General features: G+C 48.4%; 1 protein-coding gene across 1 annotated transcript in view; it reads right to left on the minus strand.

Moving 5' to 3' along the window:
- PLS3 (plastin 3) overlaps nucleotides 1-11,550 on the minus strand; it is a 52,555-nt gene extending 41,005 nt beyond the window's left edge. Inside the window, exon 1 of the mRNA XM_068411951.1 lies at nucleotides 11,468-11,550. The gene's annotated coding sequence lies outside the window, so the exon portion shown is untranslated. The remainder of the gene's footprint in view (nucleotides 1-11,467) is intronic.
- Between the last annotated feature and the right edge of the window lie 823 nt (nucleotides 11,551-12,373).

Below are 12,373 nucleotides of genomic sequence, written 5' to 3' on the forward strand. Positions count from 1 at the left end.
TCCTCACAATCCATTCTTGGAGGCAAATCATTTTGTGCAGTATCCAGGAAGAAAAAGCTTAATTGCAATATTGCTTTGGAACCCACTTCCTTTATTTCTGTGATCAGCTGGAGACAAGCACCTTGTTCTATGCTGGATCAAGGAAGCGTTTAACTACAGGATTTATAGTGGAATATATATATGCATATACCAGCGCAGCCCTGCAGCTGCTCAGCAGTTACAGCAGAAGGCAAACACTGTTTTAACCCAAGGAAAACAGCGACAGGCTGGAGTATCAGCCTGCTCATTAGCGTTCTGCTGCAAAGGCTCCAAGGCAGGAGAGCATCCAAGCCTGTCCCTGGGACGAGACTCAGCATCCTGGAATCTCAAAACCACAGTCCTGCTCCAAACCCAAACAAAGCTCCACAGACCCTTCCCAGCTGATTAGCAGGAAGGAGCACAAGATTGCGATGGCAGCGTAAACAAGGACCCAGGATTTATGATCTTTCAGATGTTTAGCAGCTGAAGCTGTAGCACTGCGTCACAAAATATGAATGCCAATTACAGGGATGGGTAGCTTGAATTCAAGTTTCCACTTGGTTAGTGCTGTTCTGGCCACACTGAGAACTTTGGTGCTCACCCAGCAGTTTTGCCTTCACGAGGGGCTGCGCTGAGCTCTCACAGAAAAATGGGTACAGTGACTGTGAAAATGCATGGAATCTCATCCACCATCTCCATCCTTCCCAGTGGGGCAGAGTCAAAGGCAGCAAGTTCAGTCCTACTGTTTGTGAAAGTAGAGCAAGACACTCTTCTACCTTGTAGCATTGGAGAGACAGTGGAAGAAGCAGATCAGCAATCCCTCTCCCCTGTTACTTCAAGCACAGCCCATGTAGCAGAAGTCCTGGCACCGTGGGCTTCTGCAGTCAGGGCTGGGACAGTACCACGTACACTAGCAACAGCACTGGGGCAAAGACCAATACAAACATTAAAAAAAACAAAACCTGATCAAATTTACGAAGACACACACATTGCTACGAATATGGTAACCCAAAGTGCTCCAGTCTCCAGTTCCTGTCAGAAGCTAATGGGGATGTCAGAGGTGGGATGCTCTCATAAAGCAAAAACACTCATCTCACCACTCTATGTTGACACAAACTGCATCACACGTAGCCACTATTTGTGGCACTAACAACGCAGAGTGTTACTCCCAGCATGCAGAAGCAGGATCACACCTCGCTCACCCATTCAGCTCCTGCGATGCCAAGCTGCAAAGATACTTTGAGGGAAAGAGCATATAGAAAAGCAGGACTTTAGCTATAGTTTTCAGATTCCAACACAACAGGCAGAGAAGAACATGTAAATGGCACACAGGTAATGGTGCAACCTTGTTTCAACAACCCACTGCACATCACCTTCCATCCAATCCACAGAGGGTACAAGCTTCTGTTATCCAAGGTCTTCAACCTGTGTTTTAAACATCTTGTGCATTCAGCTCTGGAGAGCCCTAATTTAATCCCTAACATATGGGCAAAAAATTGGTCCTATATATATAAATTGAGCACAGGTTCACATGCCTTCCTATTTTCCTTCTAGTATCAAAATACTTTTCATCTGTCAATCTTCAGGAAAAAAAGTGAGGGAGAGCAAAGGGGATTTTTCTTAAGCTTCATTTCCCACCACCTCAATGAGACACAGCAATTTCAGCAGGAATCCAAGAGGATTTCCCTAGATCTCTGCAATTAATTCTCTTTTTTTTTTTATCTCCCCTAGCAAAACAGTCTCCCTATCATCTGGAGCCAAGGCAACAGAAACAGTTCTAGCAAATAAAACTCTGGCAGGAGCTGCACTAACAGGACCCAGGTCAGGGGCAGGATTACCTACTGCATACCAGAGGCGAGCCCTCTCCGGCTACTGCACCAGCGGCCACTGACACCTCCTGCAAAACACAGCATCTCCCCAAACCACAGCCTCCTTCAACACCTGATATTGGAAATGGTGATACAGGACAGCAGCACTTCTGACGTTTTTCAGTCTGTCTCGTCTCCCACGGTATCAGATTTTCTTCTTTATGCTTTTTCCCAAATTGGTGTTTTGCAGGTTTTTCCTTGCCTTCACCTGACCCTGCAGTGGACAACAGTTCACATTGCCTTGTTTAAGTTCCTGTATTTACACAATTCTAAAAAGCAGCCTAGCTAGCATTTTTTTCAAGAAAAATTCCGTTTCCTCTAGCAAAAAAAAAATGTCTGTAGTAAAGACCTAACTGCAGGAGTCAGTTTTTCCATAGCATTTCTTTAAATTTTTAAGAATTTGAGATATGAACAAATAGCCCCTTGACTCACAGCTGAAGTAAAAACATGCAACTGAGTTAGACAAAGGCTTTGGAAGAAACAAAATTCTTCTAGTGCCCTTCTATAGCCAGTTTCATGACTGTTTACAAAAGTTTTATAAGGGAGACAATATTTCACATTTTTAAGGTTTTTTACAGTCTAGTCTAGAATAGAAGAACCAGAAACAGAATGGGCCAAGGCAGAGCCTACAAAAATTGAAGAGAAAAAGGCATTTCAGAAAGACATTTGGTCAACAAGGTCACGTAAACCATTCCATGCCCACAGAGCATGCTAGTCATAAACAGCCATGGAACAGACGACAGGCAGAGTCTCCCTGCCCTCCTCCCATCGCACTCCTCTGCTCATTTATTCCCAGCCCTAAACAACCATAGAGGCTTATGGCTAAGCTGTAGGCTTTGCTAGGCAGCACCGCCTGCTTCCACATCCCGGATGAGCCGCATGCTGCCTTCCCCCACGGACCGGGCAGGAGCCTGCGAGTAGCTGGCGTTTGCTACCACCCTGTAAAACAACTTGCTGCCTCACACAAGCGTGGCCAAGGACAGTGGAAAACAAATTAAACAACACAAGAAGTCAACAGTTGAGGTTCATGAGGCAGAGAGCAGATGCCCAGAGCAAGGAGGCACTCAAGTCTTCCCTTCTGCTATTCCATGGCCAACTACTCAGACTTGGTTTTTACATCTGAAGGGCTTCCCATGGCTGCCAGAGCCCCAGAAACCAAGATGTGAAACGTGTTGTGTACAGTTTTCAGCCTGCTGAAAAGAAAGGCTATTTTTAATCCAAGCCTATGTAGGGTGGAGCTCAGTCTCCAACCAGGCCAAAAAGCCACTATAATCTACAAGACCAATGTCTGGCAACCTTTGCTTGCAGGCTGATGTCTGTTCTATTTTGGGGATGAGAGGAATTTAGAATAAAAAGATATATAAATTAAAAACAAAGGAGGCTATGAAAAGTGAATAGAGGGAAGGGCTAGACTTATCCTGTGTATTTTGGTCTAAAGAACAGGGCTCTAAAAGAACACAAATCAGAATTACTTTATTTTCCATTTCCTAGGCTGAAAAGAGTACAGCCCCAGGATGTTTTGTACAGGAGGAAGAGCCAACCTGTGGCTCCTTGCACAGTAGTGAGACCCTTGGGAGGACAAAGAAGAAAAATGGTCACCAGCCACAGACATACCACCAGGATCCTACACAAGAAGGTTTCCTATCTCAGACACCAATACAACAGCTGTTGGGACACCTTGTCCTCTTGTGATGTTGGGACTGCAAAAAAGGCAAAGCAGAGCCACCAAAGTGACCGGAGGATTGGAAAACAAGAGAAGTTTTGCTTATTTATGGTTTATGGCCAACAGGTAACCAACCCACTAAGAGCAGAGATGTTTTGTATGCTCTCAGCACCTAAATGAGCCCAAGATCACACAGACTTCCTACATAAACATACCACTAGGTTTTATTTGTTACAGGCACTGTCTTAACGTGGCAGTCAAGCCAACTCAACACAGCCATTTACTTCACAATATTAACCCCACCTTCCTTGCAGTACACGGGTCACTGGTCTACAAGAAGGTACATATAGCTTCTCTCACTGTCTTCAGATGCTCCTTTAACATCCATCCATAAACTGTGAAACACTCATATAGGCATCAGCATCTCTAAGGCTCCTTCTTCACCTGACCACGGCTGGATTATTAACCCCACTACAGAAGTCTGCAATTATTTCTCTTCGCAGAATGCAAAAAGGGCAGAACAGAAGAGACTACACTGGGCTAAGTGAATGACCAGCAACGATGAACCTCAAGCACTGCTATTGTTTCGGTCGAGGACTTCTTAGGAAAAAAGCCATCACCTAAGCAACACCGCGAAGTTCAACCCAGATTTTATAAGCATAGCAGCGAGACTGGATGCTGACTGAATGCCTCTTAACACTAGATAATATGTTCATGGCCAACATGACTTCTTCCTTCCTTGTTCTACCCATAAGTAATAGCACCAACTAGATGCTCTCTTACTTCCATCACTAAGGGCAGTATGTGACAGGGAAACAGTGAATGAGACAGCAAACTCTACTTTCAGCTTTAAAAATTAAAAACAAATAAAAATCTTACTTCAAAACATCAGAAATTAGGCTCCTGCAGAGACACTACACCTTATCTTCTCTTGAAGATCACAGTAATAGTTTCTCTTCCCAGCTATGCAGTGGGAACTCCCAGCAGCATCTGTGAGCTCTCACTCTTTTTACAGGAACAAAAAACCTACTGAAGAGGCAGGAAAAACAGCTGTAAGCATTTCAGAGAAGGAAATGAGACAAGGAGACTGGTTAGAAGCATATGGCCCATATGGATTGACATGAGCAACTGGCAGCAGTCCTAACCAGAGCTTCCCATTTCAGCCAGTTGTCCTGCTCCCCACATCCTCAGATGCATGTCAAAACAATAATTATTTCATTTCTTACATACTGATGCCCAAACATCAGTAGTGCACAGGCTGCCACACCCCGCAGGGACAGTCTAAATGTTGCAGGAGGAGCCAATTCGCCCCCAGGAACATGCACATTGCCCTACAGCACAGGGCATTGGAGAGCATGGACCAGCCAGCGCATGGGGACACAAGGAAGGAGACCTAAGGCAAGCTGCCCACCTGCCAGGGATGCTGCATTTCCACGGGCAGCAGTTGCCCTCATGGCTCAAGGCTGCTGAAAGGTGGAGATAAACTAACAGGAATCAAATGACAAAACAAGCAAAAGGGAAAGAATGGCTCCTGGCAGTTCCGTCTCTGCTGATAGCAACTCTCCTGGGGACATGGAGGCTACCTCTTCATCATCACGCCACTCACAAACCCAGTGACAAAACTAGCTTTGAGTAGCCTAAGCATTAACCCCCAAAACCCAGACATGAAACACTAGCTGTTAGAGGAACACACATCATATAATTCTTCCAAGTGGGCCAGACAGGACTTGCTTGTCATTCTTGGCATTTTTAATCTATTACCAAAAAAGCCAACAGATTACAGATTCCCAGGAGACCAGTGGATGCCACAGCGACTGAGTGCACTGGCCATACATAGCACCAGCCACCACAGCTCAGCACCCTGTCCAGAGAGGTCCACACCCCTCTGATGGGAACAGACCTGCCAGGAGAGGGTAGACCGGGCCGAGCAGGCAGTCCTGCTGTCAGGGCAGCTGCCCGTTAGCAGCACTGACGTCAGACATGCCCACCGCAGGGAAGAGCTCGATCACCTCCAATGCCACGACCTCCGGAACAAACAGCATGGTATTAGCAGAGGGCAGATGGGCATGTCCTCTCCTCCCACCCCACACTTCAGCCCTTTTAAGTGGAGACTTCCATCTTCCAGCTCCATCGATTCATCACGTTTTCTTGCTCAGCCAGTACAAGAAGACAGGTTGCTCTTTACATGGCTGGCAGATCACGTAGGGTACACCAATACCTTATCACACAGGGTCACACCAAATACCTGAAATCTCAAATACAGCGCCTGCTGCCCAGGGTTGGGCTCTGCAGCCACAAACACTCAGGAGTCTCATCTTTTGGCTGTAATCAAATCATCTCTTTGATCATCAATTAAAAGAGTGGGCATCCATCACCCTCCACAGGCAGCACATACTCAGTGCCGCAGCACACCCACCCCGGGATGCATGCTGGTGCGATGTGCCAAGGGAGACTGGGTGGGCTGGGGGCTGCAGCATAGCAAGATGGGTCAGGAGGATTTCTGCCAGCTGGGATTCCCTGTCCTCAAGCTGATGGCACGGTGTGGCAATGCCACCCAGCCAGGCTCATGCCACTTGCTAGTAAAATAGAGGAAATCTACACCTAATCTAGCCCTTCACTCAGGAAAGGGATCTGAACAAACCAGGAAACTTCTCACAGGCCATGCTGCAGCACTCCAAGTGAATCTCACAGCACAGAACGTGATGGAGAGACATTATCAAAATCTCCACCTCAGAAAAACCTGATCTAGAGACAGGAAGAACACCCAGGGCAGGAAACACCAGCAAGGATGGACAGGACAAGCCTGATCCACCACCTGCAACTTCAGCACTGAAGAGCACAAAGTAGGCAGCTGCTAAGACTGAAGCTGTACTAAATGCTGCTGTGTCTAAGCACCACCCACCCCATACCCACTCCCAGCACAGACCACGATGGGGATATTGACTTTTAATTCCCTGCCATCCAATAAATCCAAGAGAGACAGTACACCCATATGAACACCCAAACCCAAGTGTGTGGAGCAGGGGACACAACAGTAGCGCATTTATGGCCAGCAGTTCACAGAATCACAGAACAGTTAGGGTTGGAAGGGACCTCTGGAGATCATCTAGTCCAACCCCCTGCCAAAGCAGCTTCACCTAAAGCGCGTTGCACAGGGTTGCATCCAGGTGGGTTTTGAATATCTCCAGAGAAGGAGACTCCACAACCTCCCTGGGCAGCCTTTCAGCAGTTACATAGCTGAAAGCAATTACAGCCACCCAGTCACTGTCAGCTGAGCTGCCGCTGCTCAGAGGACCTGCAGGGTGGCTGGTTAGCATCATTTCTCCCAGCCACACCACCCAGAGCCCAGATGTTAGACCATCACCCAACCGCCTTTCATCATAAGATCATACCTCTCACCCTTCCCACCTACTCATCTACCAGCAGCAAGAGTAGCAGGTACCCCTGTGCTGGAAAAGGGCTTTAATGGTGCAAGCAGGGAAAGCTGATTCTGTGTTAGAGCCTGAGCAACTCTTTGGGATAGTCAGAGAGGAAACAGTCGTTCCATGCACCCCCTCACCAGCAGCGCTGCAGGCTGAGCTCAGCCAAGACCTACTCACCACAAACACAGCCACCACTGCTTGTGCAATAACCTAATTCCCAAAGGGCCAACAGGAATGTACGTGCAAAGATGTCAACAGATGCCTATCGAAGGGTTTGGGGACCAGGGACAGGAAAGAGCAAGGTGATATTGTGACATTCATTAGAGTAACCCAACAAATACCGATTTAATACAACCTTGCATCACCCTCATTAAAAGAGTTGGTCTCAGTTTTCCAATGTACGTGAAATGAAAAGATATTCAGGGATGTTTTGCTCTGTGTATGCACTAAGGCTATTTGGTAATCTTTTTAAATTCAGTATTTGACTGGACCTTTCACACAGCCCTGGTGGTAGACGCTTCTGGATTCATGTTTGGCTTTTTTTTTATGTAATTAGCAACTTTAATTACTCCACAAGCTCCATGTCCAAAAAGATACATAGAATACAATACACAATAGTACTTAGTTCAAAAAGTGCTGAGTATGCAAAGGTCAGTAATTAGTTAACAAATACTAACACATCATATTGTGGCTATACCCAATATGACAAGGGACTTCTCAGTAGTAACTAGTAAGTTAAAAATTGATATCTGTTATTGCACCATGCAGGTTGATAGCTTGTCAGTCACATGTTTAAACAGCTGGCATTGAGAGATGAGAATCTGCTTTTCTATGCTGAATTACTGCTCTATGATACATGGAGGCAAAGGTAATATTGAAACTCTGAACAAAACACCAACTTAAACCATGTTTCTTTTGCTGTTTATTGCTACTCTGTGGCACACAGATAAAAACCAAGTTGTAGCCACACAAGTTTCACCCATCCAACTCGCTTCAAACTGCAAACCAACACTGACAGCAGCTGACAACTTTGTCCTTCCTTCTCCATATTTGCTTTCTAACTCTTCTTCTTGATCAGAAGCATCACCATGTCCCTGCACAGGGTTAACCTGCCTCCCAACATGGCAGGACAAGAGCCACCCTCGAACACCACCCTCAAACACCAGTAGTGAACTGGGACTGTGCTTTGCAGAGCACCGCTGGATCTATACAAAACCCGTGCTGGAATAAGGAAAACAGGCCAGACGCTGCTTTACCATCCCCTCCTCTGCCACTGGCACTTCACATGCAAGAAAATCAAGCTAACAGGCCTGTATCTAAAGAGGGACAAATGTCCCCAGAGGTTGCTGGTCCACAGCACTCAGCATTTTAAGAAGGAAAGAGATGCAAAACATTGTAACTTTCAAAAAAAAACAAAACACACGTGAAAAATTTGCTATAAAGGAGAACTCATCCAGTCTTTGGCTTTGCTGAAAACACAGGCTCTTTGTGTTTCATCACCTGTCATTTAATGTTATGTAAAATAGGTTACCAAGAACACAGATAGGGTGCACGCGGGCAACGTCACCACATAAACTACTACCACCTGAAATATCACCACCAAGACAACCTCAAGTGCTACATGAAGCTCTCTTAAGTGATCAAGTGTACTTACTACTGATCGCTACCATCTCCTTTGCTAAGGAAGCGGCTTAAAATATCTATATAGAAAGATGATGGGTACACCCTCCCTAAAGTCACTGCCAGTCACGTACAAAGTAAAGCATTTCCCTTCTCCCGATGCACTACACTACACACATTAGCAAAAACGCAACTCCTACCCTGATGCTCCAAGAAGTGGAGCGTTTGCAGTTTTACTACACAAAAGATCAAGACAGTACTCCCAACATCAAGTTTACCTATGAAGCTATTCACAAGGCACTTAGATCACTCGCAGCTGTTTAAGCAACACTACTGAATTACTGTCCCTAACATCCTTTTCAAGCAATTATGGAGTAGCACTCTCATTTGCTTCAATCAAGTCAGCTGTTGTATTTCCACTTCTCCAAAGCCAGTTAAGTTGCTGCACTAGAGAGCCAAGAAAACACAGTAAAGAGTTACTAGAAGACCCCGCATGAGTGGATTCAGCAGCAAATCCATTTAACAAGCCTGCAATTCCTTCACTCACCATCTTAATCTCACAACAATTGAAACCCAGAGCAGAGAAGTCAGTAAAGGAGCCCCAGGGGAAGGAGTTCCTCTGCATTTATCCCAAATCTGAGCATCCATCAGCCCAATACCTAATGAAGTCATCAGTCCCCAGAGCCCTCCCCACTGTGAAGTTAATCTAGCCAAAACTAGTAAATAGGTTTCTGGAGTTTTGGGCATTCTTTAATCTGAGGAGATGTTTGCCTGCTTTATAAGAGGGGAAACTTGGTCAGATTATCTTTGATAAGAGAACAAAGACCCTGGTTAAGCATAATTCTTTATATCTAGCACTGAATAACTGACTTTAATAATCACATTATGATCTCTTAACCCGGACAAAGAATGAGTAATTCGTCTTTCACAAGCAGAGAATTCCTTCAAAGGAGCTTGGTTACAACCAAGCAACATCCTCAAATTGTTAAAGTTTTGGCAGGATTAACAGGCTGTGATTAACAGCAGTGTTTCAAAAAGATTTCTCTTAGCAAATTATTTTATAATATGTTGTTTTTTTTAAAAAAGAGTTCTTCAGATGCAAACCAGCAGATCTGGAATTTAAGTTCTCTTCGTGCACACATCCCACAGAAGGCCATCAAACACCCGCAGGGCAGAAATCAGTTGCAGAATATTGCACCCAGGGGACTTGCCTTGTGTCCACTAATCCCCTTGAAACACTGCTCTCCACTGACAAACTACCAGCAGCTCCTCTTTGCACAAGTTTTCTTTTCAAAACAGATTGAATTTCTGTACATCATTATGCACAGCACTAACATATGTTGATCTCTGTAACTATTCCCTCTTTATATCCAGGTTCCAGCTGTTGTCTTTAAAGTTACTTTGAGCAAGTCTCCCAGCATTAAGGAGTTCTACTCAGGTTACCAGGCTCACTGGAGAAGTCACAAGTGTTACTGGCTGAACAATGGCTCCAAGTTCTCATGCAAAAGCAATTTATCTGAGATATCTATTATCTTTTATAGTCTCTTCTACAGACTGACCAAAAACAGGAAGCCCAGCTCTCGTGTGCACACGCATTCCACTGGGATTGTGTAACAGCAATAACAACCTCGGAGGCTGATTCAATGGCATTTGCTCGGAGCTATATAAACAGTTCTCCTGAAAAGAAATGAATTAGTTCAAGTGATGCCCTGCTTGAAGGTATGGATGCTATTACAGAGCAGACACATGTAGCCTGTCCCAAGAAAGCATTAACTGGATGTTAGATTCCCATCCACGTGTCTCACCTCTATTTCCACTTAGATGAAAACTTACAACTGGAGCACAGTCATGCCTGCAGAGTTTGTTACCTCTGTGAGCATCGGGACTTGAGGCCACCCATTAGAATACTTACAGGCAGTGCCAGGGTGCCCCAGTCTTTCCTATGGAAAGGAAAGTCTGAAGCTTCACCTCCTGAAAAATTCCCTGCTCTTCCCTTCCCTTCACAGGCTCCCAACAAGAAGCCATTGTTCAGGGGAGCAGGGTGACACTTCCTCCCTCAGCCCAAATGAGAGATGTATAAAAATAAACCCACGCAGCTGTCCCACTACTTCACTTTATTTCACCCCGCTGCAATTAGATGAGAAGAAGTCGGCTGCAACTTCCTCACTTTTTCTGCTTTTGGGAACACTATCCTGCACAAAAGAGAAAAGTTAAAGGCAAACCGAATCCCCTTTTCAGTACTGCTCTGCGGGAGCCCGCAGCGCGCAGCAGCACCTCCCCTCCCCTGCAGCCGGGCTCTGCTTCTACCAACTCGCACAAAGCCCGAAGTTTTGCAGCAGTCGGGGCTCTGGCTGCGCGCCCCTCTGCATCCCGGCGGCGGAGCTCACGGCCCGGCCCGGCCGCGCCAAACCCGCTAACTGCGGCCACCGGGGCAGCGCATCCCCGGGCCCGCCCCGGCTCAGCCCGGGGGGAAGGTTTCCAGGGGAAGGAATCGGACAAGCGCCTCTTCGTCGCCGCGGGGAGCTGGAAGGGGCGGCCGTAGCGCGCCCAGCGCACACGTACTCCGCGTCCCGGCGGGCACCGATGCGCGCTGGGCTCCGCGCCCGCCCCGGCTCCGCACAGGGCTCCGCGCCCGCCCCCCCGCCCCATTGTCCCGGGAACCCCCCGGGGGGTGGCGCGGGGACCCGCCTGGCCGGGCGCGGAGCCGGGTGGCAGCGAGGGCCGGGCCGGGCCCGGCGGAGCCGCTGGGGCCGGTCGGAGCCTCCCGCCCCGACGCCGCCGGGATGCTCCGCCCGGGCCGGCGCACCTCTGGGTGCGAACGCCAGCAACTTTCCCCGAGTTGGAGCCGCGCTGGAAGAGCTCCCGGGAGCACTCACCGCGCAGAGCCGAGCCGAGCCGTCCTGCCGCGCCGTGCAGAGCCGAGTCGTGCCCCAGCCCCGCTGCCCGCGCTCGGCGCGCCCCAGCCCCGCCGCCCCGGCCGGATTGGGCCGTGCGCCTGCTCATCACGGCGTCCCGGCGCGGCGATTAGGCGGACGCGGAGTCACTCAGGGTGGGGAGGAGCCGCGACCCCATCCAGGGCGCGCCCCCGTCCCCGTTCCCGTCCCCGCCGGGCTGCTCTGCGCTGGCTTGCCCTGTCTTCGCCTGACTTGCCCTGCCTTCCCCTTTTGCTCTGCCTGCATCCCTCCTGCCCTGCAAGCATCCCTCCTTCTTCCCCCGCATGCAGCTCTCCTCCAAGCAGGCATCCCTTCTTCCCCACAGGCATCCCTGCCTCCTGCTGTGCTTGCATCCCTCCGCCCGTGCAAGATTGCATCCTTTCGCCCATGGATGGGCAGCTCTGGCTCCCTCAGCCCTGCCGCACAGACAGAGTTCTGGGCTCCCCTTGCAGTCTCCCCTTGTCTCCCCAGGAGAAACCCTGCTGGGTGGTGCTGAGGATGCCCAGGGGAAGCTGGTGCTGGTGGGTACCCCTGTGTACCCACACAGGTACCCACACAGGGGCTCCCCACACAGAGGAGCCAGTGGCTGGCCCAGAGGCTGGCTCCCATGAAGAGCATGTGGGGTGCAGGTGCCTGGGCCCTTGTACCCTGTATTCTGTGCTCCTGGGCAGGGAGCGTTGCCACGGCCTTTCCCCACCCAGCCATCAGCTCTCCAATTTGGGATAGGTGGCCTCATAACTGTCCTAATTTCTACTTTTGCTACATAGACACACCAAAAATTGCTAGAAGGTTTCAGGAAATCAAGAGCCTTAGGGATGCTTTTGCGTAAAAGTGGTAGAAAACAGAAGT

The sequence above is a fragment of the Nyctibius grandis genome, chromosome 13, assembly GCF_013368605.1.
Source record: "Nyctibius grandis isolate bNycGra1 chromosome 13, bNycGra1.pri, whole genome shotgun sequence".
NCBI lineage: Eukaryota > Metazoa > Chordata > Aves > Nyctibiiformes > Nyctibiidae > Nyctibius > Nyctibius grandis.